The sequence below is a fragment of the Orcinus orca genome, chromosome 1 (assembly GCF_937001465.1).
Source record: "Orcinus orca chromosome 1, mOrcOrc1.1, whole genome shotgun sequence".
NCBI lineage: Eukaryota > Metazoa > Chordata > Mammalia > Artiodactyla > Delphinidae > Orcinus > Orcinus orca.
In genome coordinates, this window is record NC_064559.1 from 200,467,350 (window position 1) to 200,484,237 (window position 16,888).

Consider the following 16,888-nt stretch of genomic DNA (forward strand, 5'->3'; position numbering starts at 1 on the left):
TGTGATGACAATCGAGTGACACTCTGGGCCTGGGATCTGCCAGGGAACTCCTTAATTCTCATTCATTCATTCGTTCATTCATGCATCCTTTCATCGTGTGGTGGTTAGAGCATGGATGCTAATCCCAAGGGCTGAGTTAATATTTGGCTTCACCACTTACTAGCTGTGTGATCCTGGGAAAGTCCCATCATCTCTCTGAGGCCCCAGTTTGCAACAGTGAAAAGGGGAAAGAGGGACTTCCCTGGTGGCGCAGTAGTTAAGAATCTCCTGCCAATGCAGGGGACACGGGTACGAGCCCTTGTCCGGGAAGATCCCACATGCTGCAGAGCAAAAAAGCCCCTTCGCCACAACTACAGAGCCTGCGCTCTAGAGCCCGTGAGCCACAACTACTGAAGCCCGTGCACCTAGAGCCTGTGCTCTGCAACAAGAGAAGCCACCACCATGAGAAGCCCGCGCACTGCAACGAAGAGTAGCCCACTCACCGCAACTAGAGAAAGCCCGCGTGCAGCAATGAAGACCCAACACAGCCAAAAAAAAAAAAAAAAAAAAAAAAATGTGGGGGAAGATAAACAGGGGTTTTGGAGGTTTCACTGGGATGAGGCATAGAGCGTTGAGCATAGTGCCTGGCTTATGGTAAGCGTTCCAGCCTCAGGAGCTGTTCTTTTTTTTAATCCTTTGCAAAAACTTTCCTGGGGCCTCTAGGGGCACACAGACCCCTAATGGCAACCCCCAGCCCAAACAAGACCTGATTCTGAAGGCCTCCTGAAGGAAACCATGCAGGAGCTCTGGGTTCTGGTTCTGAGTTTGCCATTACATTGCTGTGTGACCTGGGTGAGTCATCGTCCCTCTCTGGGCCTCAGGTTCCCTGTTTGAACAACGACCGGTTGACTTGGATGAACTTAGGCTAGTGACCTCTCTCCATCTGAGTTTTTGTCTGTAAAATGGAACAGTAACAGTACCTACCTACAGGAATGCTGAGAGGAATAAGTGAATTAATACATGTAAAGTGCTTAGAACAGGTCTGATACATAGAGCTTCACAGATGTTAGCCCTTATTATTAGCTAACATTATCTCTGAGGATCTTTTTAAAAATTGAGATATAAGTTACATACTATAAAATTCACCCTTTTAAAATACACAATTTAGTCACTTTTACTATATTCACAAGATTGTGCACTCACCAACACTGTCTAATTCCGAGACATGTTCATCACCCCAAAATGAAACCCTGTACCTGTCAGTTTTTCCCCATTCTCTCCCATCCCCCATCCCTGGCAACCACTAATCTACCTTCTTTTTTTTATTTAAAAAATTTTCTTATTGAAGTATAGTTTATATTACAACATTATATGTTATAGGTGTACAATATAGTGATTCACGATTTTTAAATGTTATACCCCATTTACAGTTATTATACAATATTGGCTACATTCCCTATGTTGTACAATATACCCTGGTAGTTTATTTTATACATAATAGTTTGTACCTCTTAATCTCCTACTCCTATCGGGCCCCTCTTCCCTCCTCTCTCCCCACTAGTAACCACTAGTTTGTTCTCTATATCTGTGGGTCTGTTTCTTTTTTGTTATGTTCACTAGTTTGCTGTATTTTTTAGATTCCACATGTAAGTGAGATCACACAGTACTTGTCTTTCTTGTCTGACTTATTTCACTTAACATAATACTCTCCAAGTCCATCTATGTTGTTGCAAATGGCAAAATTTCATTCTTTTTTATGGCTGAGTAGTATTCCATCATATATATATATACCACATCTTCTTTATCCATTCATCTGTTGATGGACATTTAGGTTGCTTCCATATCTTGGCAATATAAATAATGCTGCTATGAACATTGGGGTGCATGTATCTTTTCAAATTAGTGGTTTAGTTTTTTTTCAGATATCTACCTAGGATTGGAATCACTGGATCATCTGATAGTTCTATTTTTAGTTTTTTGAGAAACCTCCATACCATTTTCCACAGTGGCTGCACCAATCTACATTCCAACCGACAGTGTACAAGGGTTCCCTTTTCTCCACATCCTGGCCAACATTTGTTATTTGTTCTCCTTTTGATGATCTCCATTCTGACAGGTGTGAGGTGATATCTCACTGTGGTTTCAATTTGCATTTCCCTGATGATTAGCAATGTTGAGCATCTTTTCATGTGCCTATTGGCCATCTGCATTTCCTCTTTGGAAAAATGTCTATTTAGGTCTTCTACCCATTTGTTAAATCAGGCTTTTCTTTTTTTGATGTTGAGTTGTATGAGCTGTTTATATATTTTGGATATTAACCCCTTATCAGTCATATCATTTGCAAATATTTTCTCCCATTCAGTAGGTTGAATTTTTCGTTTTGTCAATGGTTTCCTTTGCTGTGCAAAAGCTGTTATGTTTAATTAGGCCCCATTTGTTTATTTTTGCTTTTATTCCCTTTGCTTTAGGAAACAGATCCAAAGACATTTTGCTACGGTTTACGTACCGCTAATCTACTTTCTATCTCTATGACTTAGCCTATCCTGGACATTTCATATAAACGGAGTACACAGTTTTGTATCTGGCCTCTTTCACTTAACATAATGTTTTCAAGGTTCATTTACAATGTTTCAGTACTACATTCCTTTACATGGCTGAAAAATATTCCATTGTATGAATATACCATATCTGTTGATGGACATTTGGATTGTTTCCACTTTTTGGCTATTATGAATAATGCTGTTATAAACATCCAAGTCGAAGTTTTATGTAAACATATGTTTTTCATTCTCTTGGATATCTCTGTTGGAATGGAATTGCTCGATCACATTTAGCTTTCTGAGGAATTGCCAAACTCTTTTCCAAAGTGGTTGCACCAGTTTATATTCCTACCAGCAATGTATGAGGATTCCAGTTTCTCTGTACGCTTGCCAACACTTGTTAATGTCTTTTTTATTGTAACCATCTTAGTGGGTGTGAATGGTGTCTACTTGTGCGTTTGATTTACATTTTCCTGTGACTAATGATGTTGAACACCTTTTCATGTACTTATTGGCCATTCATATATCTTTTTTAGAGAAATATTTGTTCAAATCCCTTGCTCATTTTTAAATTGGGTTGTTTGTCGTTTTTACTGTTGAGTTGTAAGAAATCTTTTTTTGGGGGTGTCTGGCTTCAGAACACTTGGTCTTTATTTTTTTTTCCCCCTAGCTTTGGCTGCATTGGGTCTCCGTTGCTGCGCACGAGCTTTCTCTAGTTGTGGTGAGCAGGGGCTCCTCTTCGTTGTGGTGCACGGGCTTCTCACTGCGGTGGCTTCTCTTGTTGCGGAATACGGGCTCTAGGTGCTCAGGCTTCAGTAGTTGCAGTATGCAGCCTCAGTAGTTGTGGCTCGCGGGCTCTAGAGAACAGGCTCAGTAGTTGTGGCGCACGGGCTTAGTTGCTCTGCGGGCCTCTCACTGTTGTGGCCTCTCCCGTTGCGGAGCACAGGCTCTGGACGCGCAGGCTCAGCGGCCATGGCTCATGGGCCCAGCCGCTCCGCGGCATGTGTGATCTTCCCGGACCGGGGCACAATCCCGCATCCCCTGCAACGGCAGGTGGACTCTCAACCACTGCGCCACCAGGGAAGCCCGGCAGGTGGATTCTTAACCATTGCGCCACCAGAGAAGTCCTTGAACCTGTGATTCTAAGGCCATAATTTTTGATAATTCCAATATATGAAGTCATTGTGGTCTATTTCTGTCATATTTTTTCAAACTTATTGAAATATATTTGACATATAACATTGTGTAAGTTTAAGGTGTACAGGATGTTGGTTTGATACATTTATATATTGCAATACGATTACCACCATAGTGTTAGTTACCACCTCTATCATGATACATAATTATTATTTCTGTTGTCTTCTGTTTGTGCTGATTCTTGCTCATGGTGTCTTGTTCCTTATGTACCTAATTATCTTTGACTGTGTTCAGCTCACTGTATTTGAAAATTATTTGTGAAAATAACATGAGGCCTAAGATGATGACACCTCCCTCCAGACAAGTGTCTTGTTTGCTTCTACCAAGCACCTGGAGACACTGCTAATCTAAGGCCACTGTAATTCAAGTTCAAGTCTTGAGTTTCATGGGTCACCCGGGTGACTGGGCTCAAGGCTTGGTTTTCTTCTGGTTCACCCTTATTCTGAGGATGTCTCTGGTTAAAGAAGGTGTGGGATATCAGGCTCCCCATCTTGGACAAAAGGCTAGGCTTACCTTTTATTCTTCCTCCTTCCCTGCCCCCCTTGAGGCCATCAAAACCACAGCTCAGTTTCAAAGCTTTTTCTTCCAGATTGGCAAATGTGATCTCCACACTGGGCTTTCCTCTCTGGATTTTTGCCTTCTCCTAGATTCTTACTAGGGAATTCTTGTTAATTGTTCGATGGGCTTAAGAACATGATGTTTCTGAATTGGATCTAGGGACTCGTGTCTTCAGCAGGAGGGTTGGTCCAAATTACATATCCCACCATCCCTGGAGGCAGAAGTCTCTGCAAATCCATAATTTCCCACGGGCATTTCCTTACCTTTGCCCAGGCTGTGCTCAGGATGTACCCCCTCCCTACTCATCTCAGGCACTCTTACTCTCAAAGCCCTACCCAGAATTTTGCCACCAGAGGCTCTCCCAAATCAAGGTAACTTGCTCTCCGCCCTGGTACCCAGAGTCCATATCTCCATCACTGTATTTATTTACCATCAAACATTTATGTGGTACCCACAGTTTGCCAGGCCCATCCTAGGCCCTGGGGATTCAACGGGGAACAGCACAGAGGCTGCCCCTTACCCTCGAGGAGGGTAATAAACAGTTGTTCGCAACCCAGTGGGATCAAGGTTGGGAGGAAGAAGCAGAGGGAGCCACGGAGTACATTGCAAGGAGACTCAACCAGGGGAGGCTTCCAAGAGGAAGTAATATTTAAGCTGAAGCTTGAGGGTTGTGTAGCAATTACCCAGCAAATACAAGTGGGGCAGGGAAGGGCATTGTAGGCAGAGTGATCATCTGTGAAGGTGCAGAGTGGAGTTGGTGAATCAGAATGGGGTGCGAGGGCTTCCCTGGTGGTGCAGTGGTTGAGAGTCCGCCTGCCGATGCAGGGGACACGGGTTCGTGCCCCGGTTCGGGAAGATCCCACATACCGCGGAGTGGCTGGGCCCGTGAGCCATGGCCGTTGAGCCTGCGCGTCCGGAGTCTGTGCTCCGCGACGGGACAGGCCACAACAGTGAGAGGCCCGCGTACCGCAAAAAAAAAAAAAAAAAAAAGAATGAGTTGCGAGGGAGGAGGAGACAGGGTGAAGCTGGGAGGTGGGTCCAGCACCCCTGACTGCTTTATGGTTTCTCCTTTTCCCTCTTCCTCTCCCAAAGACGGGGCTGCAAAGATTAGAGGGCCCCACACTTGCGGGAAGGCAAACTCCCTTGACCTTCCGCACCAAACGATCCCTTTCAGGAAAGGTCACCCATCCTTGGCTCGCCCCAGTCCCTCAGCTTCGGCCTCCTTCCTCCCCTCCTGCCTGGGGCAGAATGGGGAATGGCCACATCCCCTTGTCGCAAGAGAAGCAGGATATAGAGCTGAATGAAGCTACACAGACTGTCTTCCTCCACGGCCTCTGCCAGAGAGTCCTCCGTACAGGCCCCGAGGCCCTTCCTGCGGCACCTCCGGCTCCATCCTCTCGTCCTGTTTGGCTTGGATGTGGTCCCTGATCTAGGGAACCTGGAGGGATGGGTGTGACGGGGCGCAGAGGCCAAGCCCTGAGCCCTCAGAAACGGTCACGAGTAACGCTCTTCTCTATCCAGCCAGAATTCTAGTGACTGGGGACATATAGGACCCCCAGTCCCTCACCTGCCCCCAGGTCACCCAGACCTCAAGCCTGGAAGGGAAGTTTGGTTAACCCTCAGGGAACCAGGTGCTGAGAGGGGAGACTAGGAGATCTCTGTCCCGACCACTGAAGGGTTATAGCAGGGAGTTGTGTAACTGATCATACCTGGAGGGGTTCCTCTATCCCACTCAGACCCAGCCCCACCCTATCGTCCAGATGGATAAACGGAGGCTCAGGTCACACGGCCAATGAGAGGCAGAGGCAAGAGCTGAACCCAGGTCTCCTGCCCCTGGCCCAGTACTCACTCCCTTCTCCTGTCCTCCCCAGCACAAATGTCTGACACCTGCCAGGGTGGGGCGTGGGGAGGGGAGGTTTCAAGGCTCACATTTGGGATGGCGGGAATTAACCAAGGAGTTAACTGTTCTCCAGCCCCAGAGCCTGAAAGTCGGCCTCCTGGGAACAGAGGGAGATTACGGGCTCCTCTCCCACCCCGTCATGCTTCATCAGAGGCTGACACGTCCCTGGCCTGTGGCTCTAGGGCCATCAACACAACGGGCTGAGCAAAACATGTCTTGTGCAGTTTTTCTAAGACTTTGTCAATGCCTCCCAGCCAGAGACCACCAGAAACACACCCGAACAAAGCTGGCTTTACTGCTCGTTGCAACGAGGGAGGAAACTGAGGGACCAAACTGAGGGACAGCTCCGTGAGCGGGAGTTAGGCAGGACTTGGGAAGGGATCTGGGCTGGTGTTAGGAGCTTTGGGGAGGGCTTGAGGGAATAGAGCTTTGCTCTGGGTTGGATGCATCAGGAAGTGGGGGTGATTCTGTGATTGGGTATCTTCATGGCTTTAATCTGGAAGGGAAGGGGGATGAATTGAAGCTCAGGCTGTGACTGGCAAAGAAGCAGTCGTCACTCATTCAGCTGGGGTGTTTGGTCATTTTTGTGGTTTGGACCACATTCACTTTTTGTCTGTGTTCAGACATGATTACGGAGTGGTCTTGTTTTCTGTCTTGATCCAACATGGTCCTCGAGGGGCCTTGTCTGACGCTGGTGATCTATGAAATTGCTTATGCTTAACAGGACTGCACGGTGGCCTAGCCCGGAGCACCGAGCCAGCTCCTGGATGTCAGGGGCTGCTTTTCTTTTTCTCAGTGTGAAAGGAAAGAGCACGGAGCCTTGGAAAGCTGGCCACGTCACACAGGAGACCCATAATGGGTAAATGTCAGCTATGCCTTGTGTGTGGGTCCCAAGGCTGCCGAGGAAGCTCAGTTGAGACAGGGAAGCCAAGAGCCTTTGGAGTCAGACCTGGGTTCAAATTCTGCCTCTGTTCAGGCTCTTAGACAAGCCTCCTTCCCCTCCCTTGCAACTGCATCCACTCAACAAATACTTAGCAAGTGCCTACTGTATGCCAGGGATGGGGGACCTTGGGCAAGATCCTTAACACTCTGGGACTCAGTTTACCCATCTAGAAAATGGGAATGAGACTGGTCCCTGTCTATCTCCCAGGGTTGCTGTGAAGTTCAATGGAAACTCGTGTGGAGCATCTCTAGCACAGTGTGGCACGTGCCATCTGTTCTTCCCGGGGGTCCCTGACTCTCCCTGACCACCCCTGCCTTGTGGGCCCTGTATTAGTGGGGAAGCAGGACAAGGGGCCCATTCCAGGTTCAGCCTGCTTTGGAGGGTGAGTCCCAGGGACCCGAGATGCCAGCTGGTCACCAAGCGGTTCTGGGGCTGTACAAAGCAGGAGGAGGTCCTGGCCCCTCCGGTCTGCATGTTCAGCTGCTTCCTGGGGCTGAACCATGTGACACAGAGGGGAGGTGGCCCCAAATCTTGGAATTGCCCCGAAGGCAGCCGAACCCCCAGCTCTGCCCAGGTACCAGCTCCAGCACCATGTCCTGGATGTTGCCCACTCTTTGGCCCAGGTCTGACCATCTATACACTATGGGGTGCCCTCCCAGCATCGATGTTCTGTGGTGCTGATGTGGTTAGTGGCGTCCGGAGAGGCAGAGAGGGTGCCAGGACTGTGGAGGTAGAAGAGGGCATGCACCGTCCTGCCTTCTCCAGGCGTGGAGGAGTGGGTGGCGACAGAGGAGGGTATGAGGCCCGCACAGAAGGAGGTTGATGTACCTGCCGGAGATGGCATGGGGAGGGCCCCTTACATGGGCTTAAGTGGTATGGCAGGGGGTGTCTCTTAGCTGAGGGTTGTGTGTGTAGGTGTGTGGATGTGTGTGGGCAGGACTTTGACAGCAGGGGAGGGGCACCTGCATGTGTGCCTGTGTGATGCTCCCACCATGGTAGGTGGGTGTCAGAAACAGCCTGGGTTTAGGGCTCAAACTAGCCAGGGTCAATTCTCAGTTGAACGACCTTCTGACTTTGTGACCTTGCCCAGATCGCTTGCCTTCTCTGAACCTCATTCATTCATTCACTCCACAAGTAAACCCTGTTCTCTTGCTGTGTGGCTGCCACTGGGGAGACAGGGACAAACAAGGCAGAGAGTGTCTGTAAAGCGCAGGGCATCGGGTCTTAGTGCTCTGTGGAGACTTGTTTTCTTCCTCGTTCTGGAAACCTTGGAGCTGCACCCCTCCTTCCAAGGGACACAGCTCTCAGCTGGTGGGAACGGGAGCCAAGGGGCCCCCTTCGGGGCACGATCCAGCTCCCAGATGGTGCTTGTTCTGCCCTGCTGGCACGGGCCCTGGGAGTGAGTGGCAAAGGCATCTGGGCTGGGGTGGATGAGATGGGGGCCTCAGCATTCCAAGAACCCTGGAGCCTTCCCAGGACCAGCTGCGAGAAGACGTGGGGTTGGGACGGGTCAGAAGGACAACGATTCTCTGCGGGCCCCCTTCAGTCACCCCACACACCCACCCAATATGGGCACAGGTGTGGGATGGGAACTCCTCCAACAAGTCAGGACACCCTCTTTTCCCTGGGCCGTGCTCCCGGGGAGGGCGCTGGGGAAAGGGCAGAGGAGGTGGCTGCCAACTTCCCGCTGGGCTGCTGTTTACACCCAAGCGATGAGCTGGCGCTTGGCTTCACTGTCTGCTCACCTGCAGGCATGCCAGGAGAAGCTGGCTGGCTTCTGCCCAGCTTCAGTCGGCATTCAATGCTCTGGCCCTGCTGGATTTGGGCACCAGAATGCACAGCCGGAGGAAGATGACTCCAGACTCTTGCTTACAACAAGATGTCTGATTTTTCTCTCTGCCTGATATCTGTCCCGGGCCCACAGCAACTCCTCTGAGTCTGAGGAACTGCAGACCCTCCTCCTGGGAGAGGCTGGTAGTGCTTCAGGGCACCCCTGGGCCAGAAAGGACAATGCCCCCGGCAAGGGGTTGATGACTTCTCTTCCACACCAGTAGACTGGGGGTGCATCTCAGTAAGGGTGGCTGCCAGTTGCCAGCCCAGCGGCAGGTGAGGAGGAAACAGGCTGGAGCTAAAGTGGGAAAGATTCAACCTAGACCCAAGAGCCAGTGTAGCCCAAGGAGGCATGCTGGACTCAGCAAGGGAGGCTTATGGAGCTGCTGACCTGACCCCTCCAGGGTGTGCCTTTGGCAGGAGTGGGAAGATGGGCCAGGAGAGATGTAGGATGCGACTGGGGAGCCAGGTCACCTCTCCTGTTACCAGGTGAAGGGCATGTGGATCCCATCCCAAACCTACCCACCCACCCATTCCTTTCCACGTTGCCTGCCATCACCATGGAGAGAACCAGGGTTGGGAGTTGCTTGGTTAGAATTGCAGGGCAAATCGCTTTAACCTCTCTGAGCCTCAGTTTTCCTCTTCTGTATGATGGGCAGAGTGTATCTGCCTCTCAGAGTCTATGTGAGGACACACCATGTCACGCCAGCAGCCAGATGTGCCAGGCAAGTTGTATCTGCCACGTGTGGTTTAATTTATTCCTCCCATCGGCACCCTGAGGCAAGCATCATGGTAGCCCCATTTTACAGATGAGGAAACTGGGGCTTAGAGAGTCCAAGGCTGGTAAGCTGGGAGATATGCGTCCTGTGGCGGCCCCTGTTCTGTCTCAGAGAGCAGACGAGTGAGGCAGAGTCTCAGATTGTGGCCTGGATGTGTGGCAGTTTGCAGAAGGAGAGACCAGCAGCTCCCTTCAGGGTTGCAGCTGGGCCCATCACAAGGGGTTCTCGTCATCCAGACAGGGTGTTCCCTTCCAGTCGCCTCCCCGAGTTTTACTTCCTTCAGCAACGGGTCCCAGCTGCACAGCTGGCTCCCCTAATGACACTGGCGTCCAGACCCCACCAGCTGAGGTTCTACCCAACGCCCACCACCCCAGCTCACGAGGCCGCCCTTGGCTTCTTGGACCTGCCCCAAGGGACACCAGTTTCCTCGCCAGCCCCTCTGCTGTCCAGGCCAGAGCTCTGCCTCCCATCCCGTTCCGGTTCCCGCTTCTTTATGCCCCGTTGTCCTGCTCTAGGCATCCTCTGGTCGGAGAATTTGTGCTGGGGCGTCCAGAGAACGAGGCAGGGGGTTTTCTGTTCTGACCCAGTTCCAAACTCACTTTTGTTTTACGTGCAAAGAACAAGGTCCAGGGGACTTAATACACCATCAATGTGCCGCCACGTGTTACACAGCATTACGAGGAGCTGGGGGCGGACCCCAGGCAGCCCGCTCCGGCACCCACGCTTCCAGCCTCATCCACTCGGCCTCTGTGAAACCTTGTTTCCCTCCATCCTGTTCCAGACCCCTTCTGCTGCCCACACTGTGGCCTCGCCTCTGGCCTCCCATCCTCCAGTCTGGCCCTTCCAGCAGCCTCATCTGACCAGCACCCACCCCTGTGCTGGATCCTTCAGTGGTACCACTGTGCTTCCTGGTAGCGCACTGGCTGCTGGGTCTGGCCTCCAGGGCCCTCCCTGTGGTGACCAGCCCAACCATGAACCAGCTGGGCCCAGAGGGCCTTCTCCTCAAGCTGGGTTCCTGGCCCCGAGTCAGCCCTGTGTCCAGAGTGAGGGACGCAACTGTCCCCTCATGAGTCGCCAGGAGAACTGAGGCCCAAAGAGACACTCCACCATTCTCTGAACCCCCCCCGGGCAGCCCAGCAGAGGCCCAGCCCAGGGCCGAGCCCTCCCCTTCTTGCCGCCCAAATCCCTGTAAACCGGAGCTGATGAGCAGGTGGGCAGCCTGTGCAATTCACCCCCAGGTGCCGCAGGTGCCCATTTGGCCCTGCTGCCTACCCGTGTGCCCTCTCCTCCCCCAAGCAGCTGCTCTTCTGGGGAGCAATGAACAGACCAGCTGCCCTCCTGCAGGCAGGTTTGGGGTCCAGGGTAAGGCTGCAGCTCAGCCCACATCTCCATTTCCAGGCAGGGAGGTCTCCGCCCTGGTGCCCACCCCTCTTGCCCTGCCCAGGCTGCCCCCAGCAAGTTGTTTTCTGGTGCTGGGCCTGGTTCAGCCTCCGGGGCCTGCAGATCACGTAGCCAAACTCGTTCCTCCTTTCTGCTACCCAGGCTGCTGAGCACAGCGGTTTCCTGCTGGGGAGAGCACAATGGAGCCTGCCACACAGGAAGGCGCAGGCCTAGCCATCTGAGTGCTGTGTGACCCGGGACAGGGCCCACACCCTCTCTGAGCCATGGTTTCCCCAGTGAGAAGTGAGGGGGTGAGACAAGGTCATGTGAGGCCATTCTCCAATGAGGATAACAGCAAACTTTCCTCGAAGACTAAGTGCATGCCAGGTGCAGCAACCCCTAATCCTCACAGCCACCCCGGAAGGTTGGGGCAGAGCAAGGTTAAGTCACTTGGCCACAGCTGAATCTCCCTTTGCAGTCCAGCATCCCAGAGCTTCTTCCCATCTCCCGCTTGGAGATCTGCTTCCCCAACCCCATCTCCACCCTGCAGCCCCCGTGTCTTCGCCCTCCTCCTCTCAGGAGGCGCCCAGCCCACACTGGGGTTAAGAATGAGAGGAAGTGTGGGTCCAAATTAGATCAGAGGGCACTTGACCCGAGGTGGTCCAGGCCTGCGGGCCCTAGCTAGCCGTGGGGGAGAGGGTTAGGGAGACATGGGAAGAGGAACTGAAAATGGGCGTAAAGTGAGGTAGAAGGGAGAGAGACTGAAAGCTGAAGATGGCCTGCAGCCTGGCCAGGGAGGGAGCAAGGCAGTTTGGGACCGAGAATCCCTTGACAAGTCCCCAGCCAGGGGGTTTCCAAGGCTGGGAGCCTGAGTCCTGCAGAATTAGCTCCTGCCTCCCCGCCTGTCGTCCCCTCTACCACAGGAGCACTCCCAGCCTGGACAGACTCTTATTCACCTCCAGATTTGAACCAGGCTCTCCGACCGAAAGCCTGGGACCCAGGGCCTGACCGTGAACTAGATCTTCTCAGTGGTGGGGAGAGGGGAAGTGGTTACACTCCCACAGTGATACTGACCCAGGATGGACCCCAGAGCCCCGCTGCCTGACTGTGCCGTGGATCAGGGTCTGCACAGGTGTGCTCCTGGGAAAGCAGGGCCCCCAGGGAGGGTCTTCCTCAGAGCAGTGCAGAGTTTTCTGGATGAGAATCAGGCAGCGGAGGCAGCTTTCAGCCAGGACACTGCGGCTTCCCTGGGGGCAGGGGAAGTAGCTACTGTCCCCGCGGCCACGTCTCCCCCTCCTCAGGGTGTGTCCAGAGCCCGGCAACACCCTCGATGCCTGCCTCTTCCCTAGCTCTCCAGGATTAGAAGGCTCTGGACCTTGCTGCTGGCCAGCCATGACCTTCATCCTGCCCCCTGCCAGGGCTGGAAGTGTCACAACGACTCTACTCTGAAGCTCAGGGTCCCCAAAGGGACCAGCCTTAGACAAAGCCCCGGTGACCCAGCCTTACCTCCTGCACCCCATCTTCACATCCTGACATAGAGAGCACTGCTTCCTGTGCTCTCCTAGGCAGATGGGATATGGAATCCTGGCCCTTGTCTCTCAGAGCCTCAGTTTCCTCATCTGTACAATGGTCCTGAAAATAACCCCCACTTCCTAGGCTGGTGATAAGGACCGAAAGGACAATGTATAAAAAGCCTTCACCCAGGGGACTTCCCTGTCAATCCAGTGGTTAAGACTCTGTGCTTCCAGTGCAGGGGGTGCTGGTTCTACCCCTGGTCAGGGAGTTAAGTAAGACCCTACATGCCAGCGCTGCCAAAAAAAAAAAAAAAAAACCCAAAACCTTCACACAGTGAGATGCAGAATCCTAAGAATTTTTATTATTTTATTTATTTATTTATTTTTTTTTTTTGCGGTACGCGGGCCTCTCACTGTTGTGGCCTCTCCCGTTGCGGAGCACAGGCTCCGGACGCGCAGCCTCAGCGGCCATGGCTCACAGGCGCAGCCGCTCCGCAGCATGTGGGATCCTCCCGGACCAGGGCACAAACCTGTGTCCCCTGCATCGGCAGGCGGACTCTCAACCACTGCGCCACCAGAGGAGCCCAGAATTTTTATTTTTAATTGAATTTATTTGCCATCCCTCTGTGCGTCTTTTCCCCACCCCCTCTTCTCCTGCACTTCTGGCTTCCTTATTTCCATGGTTGCCATGTCCTCGGCCTCCAAGCCTGCTGGAAGAGTCCCCCATCCTCAGACAAACCCCACCCCAGGCCCTTCCCGAAACTGGCTTCTGCCTTTCCCAGCAGGCCCAGCTGGGCCTCCTCCATCTAATCCCACAGGGCTTGGGGTCATCACAAGATTAGGGAATCAGGACCTGGGTGGCAGGGTTGGGGGGAGGAGGCAGCAGGGCTCTGGAACCTGCATGTTTAACCAGCTTCCCAGGGGATTCTGATCCTCACTGCCTACCTGCTGGAATGGGAACATCTCATCCCTCAGGTGAGTCCTGGGGGCCCTTCCGTCAACTCCACCCTGACCTGGTTACTGCCCCCCCTGCACTGGGAGAAACACTTTCCCAGAGTGTCAGTTTCTCCCCCCACTCACCCCACCCACTTCTTGGGCTGGGAAGGCAGGAGTGGGCAGGGCAGGGCTGGTCAGGGCTGCAGAGACCAGCTGGGCTGTGTTTGTTTGGGGGGTTTTCCTCTTTGGCTGCTTTTCTAAACAAAAGGCCCGGGAGTCTGTGGGGCCAGAGCCAGACCCACCCCCTCATGGGACCGGGGGTTACAGTACAAGATGGCAGGGGGCGTTTCCACTCCTCTCAGAGCCAAGCCATCTTAAGGAAGCCTTGAAGCCCTGTGATGCGGGAGATATTACCCCATTTTACAGAGGAGAAGACTGAGGCTCAGAGAGGCCCAAGAGCATGCCTGAGAGCACACAGCTGGGGAGGGGGCTGGGAGGGGGTGACTCAGCAGGGAGTTTAGTTTGGGGCTGCACTGGGTGCTTAGCTACTCTTTCCTCCTCCCCAATTTTGTGCTCCCCTCCCCCTCTCCAGCAGTGCCTTTCTCTCCTTTTCCCTTTTCTTCTCCAGGTGGCTCCATCCTCAGCCCTGTCCTTATCCGTGGAGGAGAACCCCTCGTGGCTTTAGCTGCCAACGTCCAAACTGTCCAGTTCAGGTCACAATAGCAACATTTAAGGAAGTTGCACGAGTCAGGCCCTGGTCTAAGGTGTTACCCAGGAGTAGCTAATTTAGTCCTTACAACAGCTCTGTGAGGTGGGTGCAATTATTATTCCCATTTTACAGGTGAGGAGCATGAGGTCTAGAGAGGTGAAGTAACTTGTCTATAGGTGACAGAGCCAGGATTCAAGCCCAGGCAGCCCGTATGCCTCACTTCTCTGGCTGTCCAGCTCAGACCTCTGACTCTGATTTCCCATGAGCCTCCAGCAAGGGGGTCACCATCCCTGCCTGGCCCGGCCATAGTGCCCATCTCAGTATTAAGGCCTGTTTGCTTCAAGTCCCCACCCCAACCCCATCCCTAGATTGGGAGCATCTCGGGTCCTATTCATTCACAGCCGTGTCCCCGCATCCAGCACTGCAGGTTAGGCACACAGAGGGGCCTCAAACTGTGTTCCAGGAGGGACAATAATTCCAGCTCAGGAGCTGGCCATAGCTTCCCCACAGTGCCCTCTGCTGGTCAGATCACACACTGCCCTGGGGCCTTGGGACCATCAGCTCAGGCCCCATCCCCATCACCCTAATAACCCCCTGGGTTTATACAGCTCCTTTCTTCCCCTGAGCTCAAAGGACTTTCCCATCTGTGATCTGCCTAGCCTGGGCCCAGCCCCAGGAGTGTGCGAGGGCCCAGCATTTCTCTCCCCACTTTACAGAGACCAACCAAGGCCTGGAGAGGGATGGCGTGAGCCCCAGCGTGCTGCTGGCAGGTCCAGAAAAGAGCTCCTTTCCCTAACCTTCTCCGTTACAGAGGAACAAACTGAGGCCCAGAGGGGAACAGACTTGCCCAAATGATTCCTGGGCTAGAACCCTGTTGTCCTAAATACGGTCCAGGGCTTTCCCACAACATCAAGATCTCTGCCTGCAGCTCAGCAAGACTTGGCCAAGTCATTAAACATAACAAGCCTCTGTTGTCCCATTTGTAAAAGGAACAGTACTTCCCACTCTGCCTGCCTCCCAGGGGATCCCAGGGGCCGAGAGATGGAGGACGTGAGAGCGCTCATGACTGACTCTGAGGTCTGGTGATGTGAGAATGAGGGCAGTGGTCCAAACTGCAGATTTCAGCAGGACCCTCACCTCTGCCATAAACACAACCCTGGAGGAGACTCCAGTCTAAGGCTTGACCTTCAGACGGGCCAGCACATTGTATATGCTGTCCACATCCTGCCTCCACTGACCTGATCAGGGTATCAAGGGTGGGAGGTAAGAAGAAATGGTGACCAGTCTAACCCTAAGTCTGAATTCCTGCCCCTGTTATGCCCCTCCTGGCACTTCTCACAATTTGTCAGTTTATTATTTATTCCAGTGGCTTGTTTATTTATTTATTTATTGGCTGCGTTGGGTCTTCGTTGCTGCATGCGGGCTTTCTCTAGTTGCGGCGAGCGGGGGCCACTCTTCTTTGCGGTGGCTTCTCTTGTTGTGGAGTATAGGCTCTAGGTGCGTGGGCTTCAGTAGTTGTGGCTCGCGGGCTCTAGAGCGCAGGCTCAGTAGCACAGGCTTGCAGGCTCATGGTGCACAAGCTTAGTTGCTCCACGGCATGAGGGATCTTCCCAGACCAGGGCTCAAACCCGTGTCTCCTGCGTTGGCAGGCGGATTCTTAACCACTGCGCCACCCAGGAAGTCCCTCCAGTGGCTTGTTAATGTTTGCCTTCTCTGCAAGACTCTAAGCCAGGAGCTGGCAAACTTTTTCTGCAAAGGGCCAGATAGCAAATATTTTCGGCTTTGAGGGCCATAAGATTTCTGTTGCAAGTACGCAATTTTGCCATTGCAAAGAGCCTTCGAAAATAGGTAAACACATGAGCATGGATATGTTTCAATAAAACTTTATTTACAAAAATAGGCTGAGGGCCAGATTTGGCCCACAGATCATAGTTTGCTGACACCTACTCTAATCTCCAAGACAGCTGGGACTTGTCTGATTACTCTCAATTATATCCCCTTATTTGAGCAGACAGCACATTGCAGGTGCTGATTTGATCAATATTTGATGAATGTAGACAGGAATGAGGAGGGAAACAGGGAAGACCTCTGTGGCTGAGACTTGAGGGATACATGTGACATGGACTAATCGAGGGGAAGCACACAGTCTGTGCAAAGGTCCAGAGGCAGGAATGGAGGCAATGCTGCCAGGTCCCAGAAGCTACCAGGCTCATAAGCGCCCCCAAGGTCAAGACAGAGGAGGAATGCTGGGGTTCTCAGGGCTGCCCCAGCATGGCCACGGCTCGAACACACCTCCTAAGGTTACTGGGAGGATTAAACAGGACAGGACCAGAAAGGGTCTCAGCACTGGCACACGGGAAGGTCTCAGCTGCCATGATTATTATTGTTGCTATTATTAATCCAAACACCTGAAACTGTGCCCCAAACCCCTACCAATGGCCCCACCGAGGTCAGCAGGGGGTGCGCCTGTAATGACCATGAGAATGCCTGTCTCTCAAGGAGCTGGGGGACATCGGTCCTAATGCTGGAGACACCTCACCACCTGTTTACTCACCAGGCTGGAAGCTTCCCGAGGGCAGGGGCTGGTGTCTCCCCAGTGCCCAGCACAGTAGCTGTGCCTCCT